This window comes from Dipodomys merriami, unplaced genomic scaffold, assembly GCF_024711535.1.
Source record: "Dipodomys merriami isolate MVZ:Mamm:240054 unplaced genomic scaffold, mDipMer1.0.p SCAF_279, whole genome shotgun sequence".
In the NCBI taxonomy this organism is placed as follows: Eukaryota; Metazoa; Chordata; class Mammalia; order Rodentia; family Heteromyidae; genus Dipodomys; species Dipodomys merriami.
In genome coordinates, this window is record NW_027204259.1 from 1,474,907 (window position 1) to 1,487,575 (window position 12,669).

The window sequence follows — 12,669 nt, forward strand, 5'->3', positions numbered from 1 at the left end:
TGTGTGTGTGTGTGTGTGTGTGTGTGTGTGTGTGTGTGTGTGTGTGCTTGAACTCAGGACCTAACCACTGTACCTGAGTTTCTCCTGTCCAAGGACAGCACTCTACCACTTGATTAACACAGCCACTTCAGCCTTTTTTTTCTAGGGATGTGGATCAAACCCAGGGTTTCACACATGTAAAGCAGTTTACCCCTAAGAAACAATCCCAGCTCTCCACTACAAGTTTCTTTTTTTTCTTGTAAGTTGGAGGAGTTCAAATCTGGGCCTGGGTGTTGTCTCTGAGCTCTTCAGCTCAAGTCTAGTGCACTGCAACTTGAGCTACAGCACCTCTTTAGGTTTTCTGATGGTTTATTGGATATAACCATCTCAAGGAATTTCCTCCCCAGGCTGGCTTTTGTCCGTGATCTGGGATAATTTTTTTAACTCCATAATTTAGTGACTTTAATTTCGAGAGCAGAAATTAACAAAGTTTTTGAAAATGTCATTAGAATATTTTAAAATCACTTTCAAAAGTATTTTTAAAAGGTACTTTAAATGTCCTTGGATAGAGATGTGTTCATTTCCAGATACAAACATCTCTCTGGCATCATTACATCAAGACTAAAGGAGCATCAGAGCCACACAACCACCAAGGGGAAAAGGTACCAAGATCCTCAGCTTCCTGAGCAGGCAGGATAATAGATCTCAGCTAAAGAGACCTAAGCCATGACACTTTGCTGCAAGGGGGTACTTGGCTCCACATAGTAGAACATTAGCCATGAACCCAAGAAGAAAGTCAACACCTAGGGTCTGAGTTCAAGGTTCATGATATAGAAAACTAAACCAAAACAATTGTCTATAGGAGACAAGGCAATAGAGCTCAGTATATACATAAATTTGGCCCTGCTTTGGGGACATATCTGAGCCTCGACTTTCTCATCTGCACAATCATCTTACTTATGTAGATCTTATAAGGACCAGATGAAAGAATACAACTCGTGAAGGACTCAGCACATAGTACCCTGTGAATGACTCAGCACACAATACCCCATGAACGACCCAGTACCCCATGAAGGACTCAACACCGAACACCCCAGGAAGGACTCATAACATAACTGTATCCCACAAACTATCATTAGAATTAGGGTACTTATCACCATTCTTTCAGATACAGGTCACAAACTGCACAAGTATTCACATCTAACAGTTTAGAGGGGTCTTTTTTTGTGGGGAGGGCCATCAGCCTAGGAGATTTCACTCATAGGTTGGAGGTACTGTCCTAAGACCTTTTCCTCAAGGCTAGAGCTCTACCACTTTGAGGCACAGCTCAGAGTCTAGCAGATTTCCTGGCAGGGCTGAGTTTTCAACCCACCAGAGTCTGATCTCACCCTCTGAGCAGCTAGGGGTGAGCCAGCAGTGTCTGGTTCCATGATGCTGGGTTGCAGCTGTTGACCTCTGTCTAAGTCAATTTAGATGGCAGCCATCAGCTTCAGACTACCAGCTTGATCTTTGAGGAGGTATTTGAAATCATGGCCTTCTATTCTTGCAGTTAGAACATTCTAACTTGTTTCTGGTGCCAGTCCTGGGGCTTGAATATGGGCCTGGACACAGTCCCTAAGCTTTCATGCTCAAAGCCAGTGCCCAACTGGTTGAGTAACAGCACTATTTCTGGCTTTTTCTGTGCATGTGATAGTGTGGAATCGAACCCAGGGCTTCATACATAGTAGGCGAGCACTCTACTACTGAGCCCCAGGAATGACAAGTGTAGAAATATATATAGATATAGATATAGATAGATAGATAGATAGATTGTTACATACATATATATAAGCATATATGTATGTATGTATATATGTATGTATGTATGTATGTATATATGTATGTATAAAACAAGACAGAGATGTCTGTATATTATTTAATTATATATATGATATTACTACCAATTATTGATAAATTATCCCTTAATTTATTTAAGTATTATGGTTGAATACATAACAAAGTATTAGTTGTAAATTAGTCAATGTACTATAATTATTGTGTATAATTTTATCATGTAATCATACACTAGTAATGTAATTGTTACTTTACAACATTCCATTCATATGGATGTATATTGGAATACTTTTCTTAGGATCTCCCGCTGTTGATAGGTGGCAGTCCTGGGATTCGCACGCCGGGCCTAGGTTGCTGGTTTTGGCTACGGCTTCCCTGATAACCCACCAAAGTTCAACAGTGCAAGGTCATGTACACTTTACGGTCCCTGATATTTAGACCCAGGATGGTTGTAAAGGAAAAAGCAATGTAAAACTGCTTTCTGGAACTTCCCAGTTTTATCCTTCTCCTTTTTTTCCCGGCACTATATTTTTTCTTTTTTTTCTGTTTGGGGCCAGAACTCTGGGTCTGGGTGCTGTTCCCCAACTCTTCAGCTCAAGGCTATTGTTCTATCACTTGAGCCATAACACTGCTTCCTGCTTTTTTCTGCTTATGTGGTGCTGAGGAATCGAAACCAGGGTCTTATGCATGCAAGGCAAGCAATCTATAACTGAGCCACCTTCCCAGCACTTCTCCATTTTTTTTGCCAGTCCCAAGATTTGAACTTGGGTCCTAGGATCTCAGGATGGGCTGTGGGTCCAGATGCTGCACCCCAGCCCAGGATGATCAAAGCTGAGGCAGAGTTGCCCGAGCTGAGTTCAAGCCCTCATCCTGGCCAAAAGAAATTAAGGCCCTTGTTGGAATTTTGATCATTTTTCTGGCAGGCCTGTGATTTGAATTCAGAGTCTAGGTAAATCTGTGGCACTGTGGGGGAAGAGGAAGCTCACCATCATTGAAGACAAGAATTTCAGCCCAGTTTCCAGTGCCCAAATTCAAGCTCCAGCACTGATAAAAATAATATTCATATATGAGATCTATTTACATACATGGGGTTACTCCATATGACATTTATTACCCTTATGTTTTATTTTAGTTTATTACATATATACCATTTATTATATTTATTACATATCATCACATGGATATATTTGCATGTGGATTATACATCATACTAAGACCCAGGACTTTCACAGAGAAGGAAAAAAAGTATGTGTCAAAATTTGCTTCTTACTCCACATATAATATTTTGGCCATGCTGGTATTTGAACTCACAGCCCATAATCCCGAACTTGTGAACGGGTCAGTTGTAGAACAAAAGCCTTTGGCAAACTGAGCTACCAGCCAGTTCTGAGACCCTGGGAACAAGCCATAATTGTGACTTATATATATAGATATAGATGTAGATGTAGGTATAGATATAGATGGTTAGATAACTGGTTAGATAGATGTGTAGTTTGCAATATATATAAGAGAGAGACAATAAGAGGATATTAAATTATATATATTATGAATTATTATTAAATTATGCCTCCACTTAATGAAGTATCATGGTTGAATATTTATTAAAGCATTAATGTAAAAGTAGTCAGTATTCTTTAATTGGGATAATCATACTATGGTGCTAGAATGGAAGACATAATCCACTACTTTTTTATATATCCATATGAATGGAATGTTGTAAAGTAACAATTACATTAGTAGTGTATGATTACATTATAAAATTTTACACAATAATTATAGTACAATGACTAATTTGCAATTAATACTTTGTTATGTATTCAACCATAATACTTAAAGTAAGGGATAATTTATCAACAATTGGTAGTAATGTATATATAATTAAATAATATACATGAACTAACTACAAATTTAATTGTTATTTTTATAACATTCCATTAAGCATTCACATGAATAGGAAAGCTTTTCTCAAGATCTCCCTCCATGTGTAGGTGGGAGTCCTGGTATTTGAAGTCCAGGTCTGGGTAGTTTACTTCGAAATGCAAACCATTAGAATGACACTGTGAAGATTTCATTTTGTCACAATGAAAAAAAAGAACAAGAAGAAAAGAAAGCCAGGTGTCAAAGGTTCCTGCCTGTAATCTTAGTTCTTCAGGAGTCAGAGCGGTAGAGAATGCCCGTTTGAATTCAGCCAGGACAGGAAAGTCTACAGCACTCTAACTTCTGAGGGATCACAGGAATAAAAGATCGCCATGAATGGGGTTGTGAATAAAGGGCAGAGGGCTACCTTTGAGCAAAATGAGCTCAGAGACAGTGCTTAGGCTCCTAATACAACCCCCGGACCTGCCAAAAAATAAACACACACACAAGGAACTCCATGTCTCCCCTTGTATGTATGCATGCATTTCTATCTGTGAATGTCCAGAGTCCCTATGATGAAAGGCACACAGCTAGGAAATTTGCTTTAAATAGAATGATTTCATAGCACAGAGAGTGTTTACAAGACAGTGCATATTCCGGGACTCTCCTCACTGTTTCCAGAGTAGCCTGAGGTTTTCTCCACACCCCAGGCTGCTGGAGAAAATCTGCTTCATTGTTGGAACAGGCAGACAAAAAGCCTCACTCCTCTACAGCTGTGTATCAAACAACTCCATCCAGGACAATTAATGAGGAGGAGTGTGGTCAGGCTCTGAAGGCTAGGAGAAAAATTCCTCTTTGTACCCCAAGCTATCACTCTCCCCAGTATTTCGTTTTGACAGAAAGCCTTCATTTGTGCCACCTCCCGTGGCAGGCCAAGTTCCCTGTACTTATCGTGTGTTTGTTATACTATGTTCCAGTGTTGAAATAACCTACTACAATTAATTCAACGGTCCTTCTGACAGAAAATAAGGGAGCTGAACCTAATACAATGATTCATTATTGGCAACAGTGCCTTCCTAGATTTCTGCAAGCTTTCTAAATCCAACCATATGTCTAATATCACAATGCTTCCTGTTATTTAGGGCTGTTGAAGCTCATCAGGTTTTGAAACCTTTGACCTCTCCTAAATGGGCCATGGGTGGCTAGGTTTTGGGGTTGAACACGGGGCCTGGGTGCTGACCATGAGCTCAGAATTTTACCATTTGGTATCACAGCTTCAATTCTGGTATCTGTGTGTGTGTGTGTGTGTGTGTGTGTGTGTGTGTGTGTGTGTGTGTGTGTGTGTGTGCATGTGTGTGTGTGCAAACACTTGTCCTGGAGCTTGAACTCAGGACCTGAACACTGTACCTGAGTTACTCCTGTGCAAGGATAGTACTCTACCAATTGAGCCACACAGCTACTTCAAGCTTTTTTCTAGTGATGTTTTACTAAGGAATCAAACCCAAGGATTCATACCTGCAAAGCACTCTACCCCTAAGACACATCCCAGAACTGCACTTCAAGTTTCTTTCTTTCTTTTCTTGAAAGTTGGAGGAATTGAAGTCTAGGCCTGGGAGCTATCCTTGAGCTCTTCATTTAAAGCCAAGCAGCCTACCACTTCAGCTACAGCACCCCTGAAGGATTTTGGTAGTTCACTGAAGAGAAGCCTCTCAAGGAATTTCCTCCCAGCCTGGCTTTGGACTGTGATCGTCAGCTCTCAGGCTCTTGAGTGGCTAGGATGACAGGTGAAAGTCACCAGCGTCCAGCTTCCACTTCAAATTTCTAAGTAGTGAATAGGAGACAATAGACTTATGGGACCTTTTGTGTCTGGGAGAGTTTGGAATGGAGATCATCATATCTAAGCTTCCTGAGTAGGAAGGATGACAAATCTCAGCTACAGATACCTAGACTGTAACACTCTGTTGCAAGGAGGTTCTTGGCTCCACGTGGTAAGGTGCTAGCCATGAGCCCAACAGGGAACGGTCAGTGGCTAGGCCCTGAGTTCTAGGTTAATGACTGAGAAAAATAAACCAAAACAATTATCTGCAGGAGACAACTCACTAGAGTTCGGTACATACATAATTTTGGCCCTGACATGGGGACATATCTGAGCCTCAAGTTTCTCATCTACACAATCATCTTACTTGTGGAGCTCTTATAAGAAACCGATGAAAAATGCACCCTGTGAAGGACTCAGCACACAGCACCTCCTGAAGGATTCATCACATAGCTCTATCCCACACACTGTCATTAGAATTAGGGTGTTTTCATCAGTATTATCATTCTTTGAGAAACACATCCCAAGCCACACAAAGTTCACATCTAATGATTTAGAGGGGTGGCTTTTTGGGGGGGAGGTGGAGTCAGACACAGGGATTGCACTGGAAGGTTGGGGGTACTGTCCTAAGATAGTTAGCTCAAGGTTAGAGCTCTTTCACTTTGAGCCACAGCTCAGAGTTTTGCAGACCTCCTGCCAGGGTGTTTTTTTTTTTTTTTGTCAGTCGTGGGACTTGAACTCTGGGCCTGGGCACTGTCCCTCAGCTCTTCAGCTCAAGGCGAGCGAGCGCTCTACCACTTGAGCTACAGCGCCACTTCCCAGGGTGGGTTTTAAACCCACCAGTGTCAGATCTTAGCCTCCAAGTATATTGGATGACAGGGGTGAGCAAGCCAGCAGCATCTGGTTCTGTGGAGCTGGGTTGCAGCAGTTTACCTCTGACTAAGTCAGGTTAGATGGCAGCTGTCAGCACCAGACTCAAGGCTTGCTCTGTGATGAGGTATTTGCAGTGCTATCCTTATGTAGTTGCAGTCAGAACATTCCATCTTTTATTGGTACCATTCCTGTGTCGTGAGTAAGAGACTAGACACAGTCCCTCAGCTTTCATGCTCAAAGCTAGTGCTCGGCTACTTGAGCAACAGTACAACTTCTGGATTTCTGTGTGCACATGGTAGTGAGGAATCCAGGGCTTTGTACATACTAGGCGAGCATTCTACAACTGAGCCCTAGGAGTGACAAGTGTATAAACAGATAAATGTGTAGATTAGTAGATAAACAGACAGACAGACAGACAGACAGACAGACAGATAGATGGATAGATAGACAGATAGATAGATAGATAGATAGATAGATAGATAGATAGATAGATAGATAGATAGATAGATAGATAGATAGATAGATAGATAGATAGATAGATAGATAGATAGATAGATAGATAGATAGATAGATGTAGATGCATAAAACAAGAAAGAGATGTCTGTATACTATGAAATTGCATATAAAATATTACTCACCATTATTGGCAATTAAATTATTCCTTCCTTTTCAAAGTATCATGAATGAATACATAATAAAGTACTAATTGAAAATTGTTGTGTATAATTTTATAATATAATCATGCACTACTAATTTAATTGTTACATTTATAGCATTCCATTTGTATGGATTTATATGGGAATGGGTTTCTTAGAATCTCGCCATTCATTAGAGGCAATCCCAGGATTCGACCTCCATACCTAAGTTGCCAGTTTTGGCTATGGCTTTCTTAATAGCCCGCCAAACATCAGCAATGCTAGGTTATATTCACTTTCTGGGCCTTGTCATTTGCACTCAGGAAGGTCACAATACAAAGGAAAAAAAAAGTAAAACCGCCTTCTTGAACTTCTCAGTTTTATGTTTCTACATTTTATTTTTTTTTCCCAAGCCCAAGAACTGAACTCCGGTCCTGGGATATAAGAGTCAGCTGTGGCAAAGATGCCAAGACCTGAGTGCAAGCCCTGTGCTCGGCTAATAATAATAATAATAATAATAATAATAATAATAATAATAAGGCCCTGGATGGAATTTGCACCATTTTTCAGGAAGCCTTGTATTTGAACTTAGGGTCTGGATAACTCTGTGGCACTGTAGGTGAAGGGGAAAGGATCACCGTCCTTGACTACAAGAAATTCTGATTGGTTCCCAGGGCTTGAATTGAAACCCCAGCTCTGGAAAAAGTAATATTAATATATAAGACCTAGTTACATACATAGGTATACTGCATATGTTGTTTATTACATATATATGTTTCTTTTATTACATCATATCACATAGGATATATTTGCATATGGATTATACATCATATTGAGACCCAGGACTTTCACAGAGAAGGAAAAAAAATGTGTCAAGATTGGCTTCTGACTCCAGGAATAAATTTTTGGCCATGCTGGGATTTCAACTCACGGCCTACAATTGCCAATCCAAAAATGTGATCACAATCTTAGCACACCAGCCTCCAGCAAACTGACCTGCCAGGAAGTTCTGAGTACCTGTGATCAATCCACAGGTGTTCCCAATAGTATAAACATGCATAGAGAAACAGGGAATGTGCAGATATTAAATTGTGTGTGTATATATATATATATATATATATATATAATACCAATTATTAGTTATTAAATTATGCCTCCATGTAATACTTAGAAAAGCGTTAATTAAAAATTAGTCAATATCCTTCCATTAGGGGAATCATACCATGGATCTAGAATGGAAGATATTAATCCAATAATTTTTGTGTGGCATGAATTAGAATAGAATAGAATCATGAATTAACTGAAAATTTATTTATTACTTGTATAACATTCCATTATCATTCACATGAATAGGAATGACTCTGTCAGAATCTCCATCCATTTGTGGGAGGCAGTCCTAGCATTCAAACTCCAGGCCTGGGTAGTTTACTTCGGATGCAAACCATTGGATTGACACCGTGAAGATTTCAGATTGTTACAATTACAAAAAAGATCAATAAGAAGAAACGAAACCCAGGAGCCAGGGGCTTTTGCCTGTAATACTAGCTCCTCAGGAGGCTGAGATGTAGAAAATGCCAATTTGAATTCAGCCAGGGCAGGAAAGCCCACGACACTCTAATTTCTAAGAGATCACAGGAAAGGAAAACATGAATGGGGCTGAGGCTTAAGGGCAGAGTACTACACATGAGCAAAAGGAGCTCAGGGACAGGGCCTAAGCTCATAGTACAAACCCAGAACTGCCCCCTCCCCCCTAAAAGGAGGCAATAATTCCATGTTTCTGTGTATGGATGATGATGGATGGATGATGGATATTCAGCAGGTTGCCCATGCCCAGCCCCCCAACCTGGGCAAGCATGGAAAAGCCCTCAGAGAGTACTAAGTCTGAGCCAGCAGCTTGAACAAAGCATCCTTCTCTGCCATTTAATAACTGAACTCTTATGTTCTGGCTGAGGTGTCCCATCGGGATACATAGCACACAGTCACTGCCTCCAAGGAGACCACAGTTCCTACATTGTAGGAGTTTTCGAAGGTTCTGGCTCCATATTCTCTATCCCTCTGCAGGATGTGAGCCTAGACCTCTGGGGCCTGGTGGCTATCACTAATTAGTCATTCCTCATTGCTAAGTCATAGGCTCGTCCCAAATCTTGGCAAAAATATGAAATAGTAAGCTATTTCTATACCAGAAGAGGTATGCCGATAAATCCCACTCTCATAGAAGTGGGATTTGGGCTGTGAATATGGCTTAGTGGTAGCGTGCTTACTTAGTATGCACTAAGTCCTGGGTTCAATTCCTCAGTACCACAGAAAGAGAAAAAGCCAAAAGTGGCACTGTGTCTTAATTGATAGAGTGCTAGCCTTGAGTAAATAAGCTCAGGAACCTGCACAGAACCTGAGTTCAAGCCCCAAGACTGTCAAAAAAATGAGCCTGGTGAGACATATTTTTTCTGGGACTCAGAGGAGGGCCGAGAATATAGGTAAGCAGTAGGGTAGAGGGCAGGTGCTGGTGGCTCACCCCTGTAAGCTACTCAGGAGGCTGAGATCTGAGAATCCCCATTGCAAGCAGGAAAGTCTATATGAGACACTATTCTCCAATTAAAAACCCAAGAAGCCAGAAGTAGAGCTGTGGTTCAAGTAGTAGAAGGCTAGACTTGATCATAAAAACTCAGGGATAGGATAGCATAGAGGCCATGAATTCAAACCCCAGGAATGGTACACACACACACACACACACACACACACACACACACACACACACACACACACACACACACACACACACACACACACACACACACACACCATGATAGAGCATTTGCCAGTCAGCCTGCACAAGTTCCATTTCTAGCAACTCAATATTTAAAAAGAGGAAGAAGGGAAGGAAAGACTTCCTCCAGGAGGTGATATAACCAGGGCCAAAATACCACAGGACTTCTAAGATGTGGACAGAGAGCCTCAGGCAGAAGTACAGCATGGGCAAAGGTCCTGAGGTATGCTGTAGAGCAGGTGGTATGGGTAGAATGAAGGTTCTGTTACTACAGAAAAGTCTGGCAGGACGTTCAATGCTGGGTCAATGTTTGTACTTGCGTCACAAGGCAGAGGGTGAGGTCCCAGAATTAGGCCCAGGGGGAAGATCAACTTGACTTTTCACCATGGACCCCAGCCATTTCCTGTGGCTAGAAGCCTATTTTTTAGAGCTCCTGACCCTTAGACCTCCTTTGCATGGAGGAGTCAGGGAAAACGCAGGGAAGGACCCTTGCTTAAGAAAAGGTTCTAGCCCAATGCCAGCAATAGCTCAACCCCTGTAAATCCTAGCTACTCAGGAAACTGAAATCAGAGATCATGGGTCAAGCCAGCTCAGGGGAGGAAAGTTAGTGAAACTCTTCTTCCTGATTAACTACCAAGAGCCAGAAGTGGAGCTGTGGGTCAAGTTGCAGAGTGCTAACTTTGAGGGAAAAAGTTAAGAGACCAGAGCCCAGACTCTGAGTTAAAGCCCCACTACTGGCACGAAAAAATAAAGAAAAGCTTTCAGGAGCTCCTAGTACACTCTGGTGAAAGGCCAGATCAGCCGGGCACTGGTGACTTACGCCTGTCTTCCTAGCTCCTCAGGAGGCTGAGATGTGAGGATTGCGGTTCCAAGCCAGCCCATGGAAGAAAGTCTTGGAGACTCTGACCTCCAAGGAACCTCCAGAAAACCAGAAGGGCTCTGTAGCTCAAGTGGTAAGCTGAAGAGCTGGGGGACAGCGTCCAGGCCCAGAGTTCAAGCCCCATGACCAACCCTTGGTCTGCTTGGACCTTGCTCTGTGGCTCTAGGCAGAGTACTTTCCAGTGGGCCCCTGAGGGTGTCCCAATGTCTAGGTGTCGTACAAGTCTTGGGAGCAGTCTGGTTGGAGGTCATTGCCTACAGAGTGGGCCACACTACCAGAGAAGGGTAGAGTCTTGGGGCATGGAGAACATCAGAATGGCATGTCATGGGTGCAATGTGGATCTGAGCAGTAGTAAATCCACGTCTCAGACCATGGTTCTGGGCCAGGAGGGGCAAGAGCTGCAACATGTCACACCAGGTAATGCCTGCTCTTGGCCTAGGGTGGAACAGATCTGCTCTGGCATCAGCACACAGGGTGAGCAAGAGTCAGCTTAGCCATGGTCACTTCCTTCAATTGAACTCTAGAGGATTATGGCAAGGGGCCGCATGTCCCCCATCTGGCCAGCAGGGAGCAGGAGTCTCCCTCTATAGGCATTGTCCCTGCGAGTTGTGTTTACTCTTGCTTCACTGGGGCCACCATCATGCTTCAAACCCACCCTGGACAGGAAAGTCCTTGAGACTCTTACCTACAATTAACCATCAAAAAGCAAGTGGGGCTGTGGCTCAAGTGGCAGAGCACTAGCCTTGAGCAAGAAAACTCAGGGATAGAGCCTAGGCCCTGAATTCACACACACACACACACACACACACACACACACACACACACACACACACACACACACACCACATGCATGCAAAATAAGAGATTTTTGACACTGCTATCCTTGGATATTCTCTACCTTTTCACCTGATGGCTGTTGGCCATCAGGTGTTTGATGCATCCAACACCATCTGGCATCTTTAATTTTGGGGAACAGGATGGCTAGAAGGTCAGTCTTCCCCCATCCCAGCTCCTTGATTGGGTCATGGTCTATCCAGGCCCTTTTTGGCTCCTTTTACAGACTTGCCAAGATGCCTTCAAAAGGCATCACATGCTGGGCACTGGTGGCTCATATCTGTCATCTGAGATACTCAGGAAGCTGAGATCTGGAGGATCATGGTGCCAAGACTGCCTGGGCAGGAAAGTATGTGAGACTCTTATCCTCAATGAATCATCAGAAAACAAGAAGAGTCCCTGTGGCTCAAGTGATAGAGTGCCAGCCTTGAGAAAAAGACTTCAGGGACAGCACTCAGGGACAACATCAACAAAGAGAGGCATTACATGTTGGCTTTGGGATTGGCATGGGCCAAATATAATTGGAATTTTCAAGTGCTCCAAGACAAAGCAGTACCTCCTTTAGTACCATGCTTCTCCATCTTTTCTCACACTCTGGCCTTGGCCCTACTTTGGGTCAGCATGGATTTGGCTTGATGGGAGGGCTCCAAGGAGGAAGATCCCAGAGCAATTGCCCCAGCTCCTTCCCCTGCTCACCCTGCTCCTTTTGTCCTTTGCCATAGACCTTCTTCCTGGAATCTATGCATGAGGTCATCACCGACACCATTGTGGCGGGGCAGTCAGAGGTGGAAGTTGGTCTGGGACTAGGAGCTGCTACCCTGTGTGTGGGCTAAGGACAAATCTGATCTTTATTTCATCCTGAGTTTGAAGTGATAGGGAGACAGTGTAGACTCCACATTGAATCAGGTAATATTGGAGTCTAGAAGAACACTTGTGTGGGGTAGGCTGTGGGGCTCAGGGCACTATTCTTCTTGGTACTCCTCTCTCAGGACTCCCTCTCCCTCTCTCATCCCTAAATGGTAGAAGAGAAACTTCAACTAAGGAGGTCAAAGAGACAGGGGAGTATTTCTCTGTGAACCATACTTGTGCTTCATATTCATCCTAGCCTCTCCTTCCTATTTATCTGAGGAATGGCCATATGGGTCTGGGAGGGGGGAGAATCATCCTAGCTGAGAATGTGGCTCAGTTGTAGAGTGGT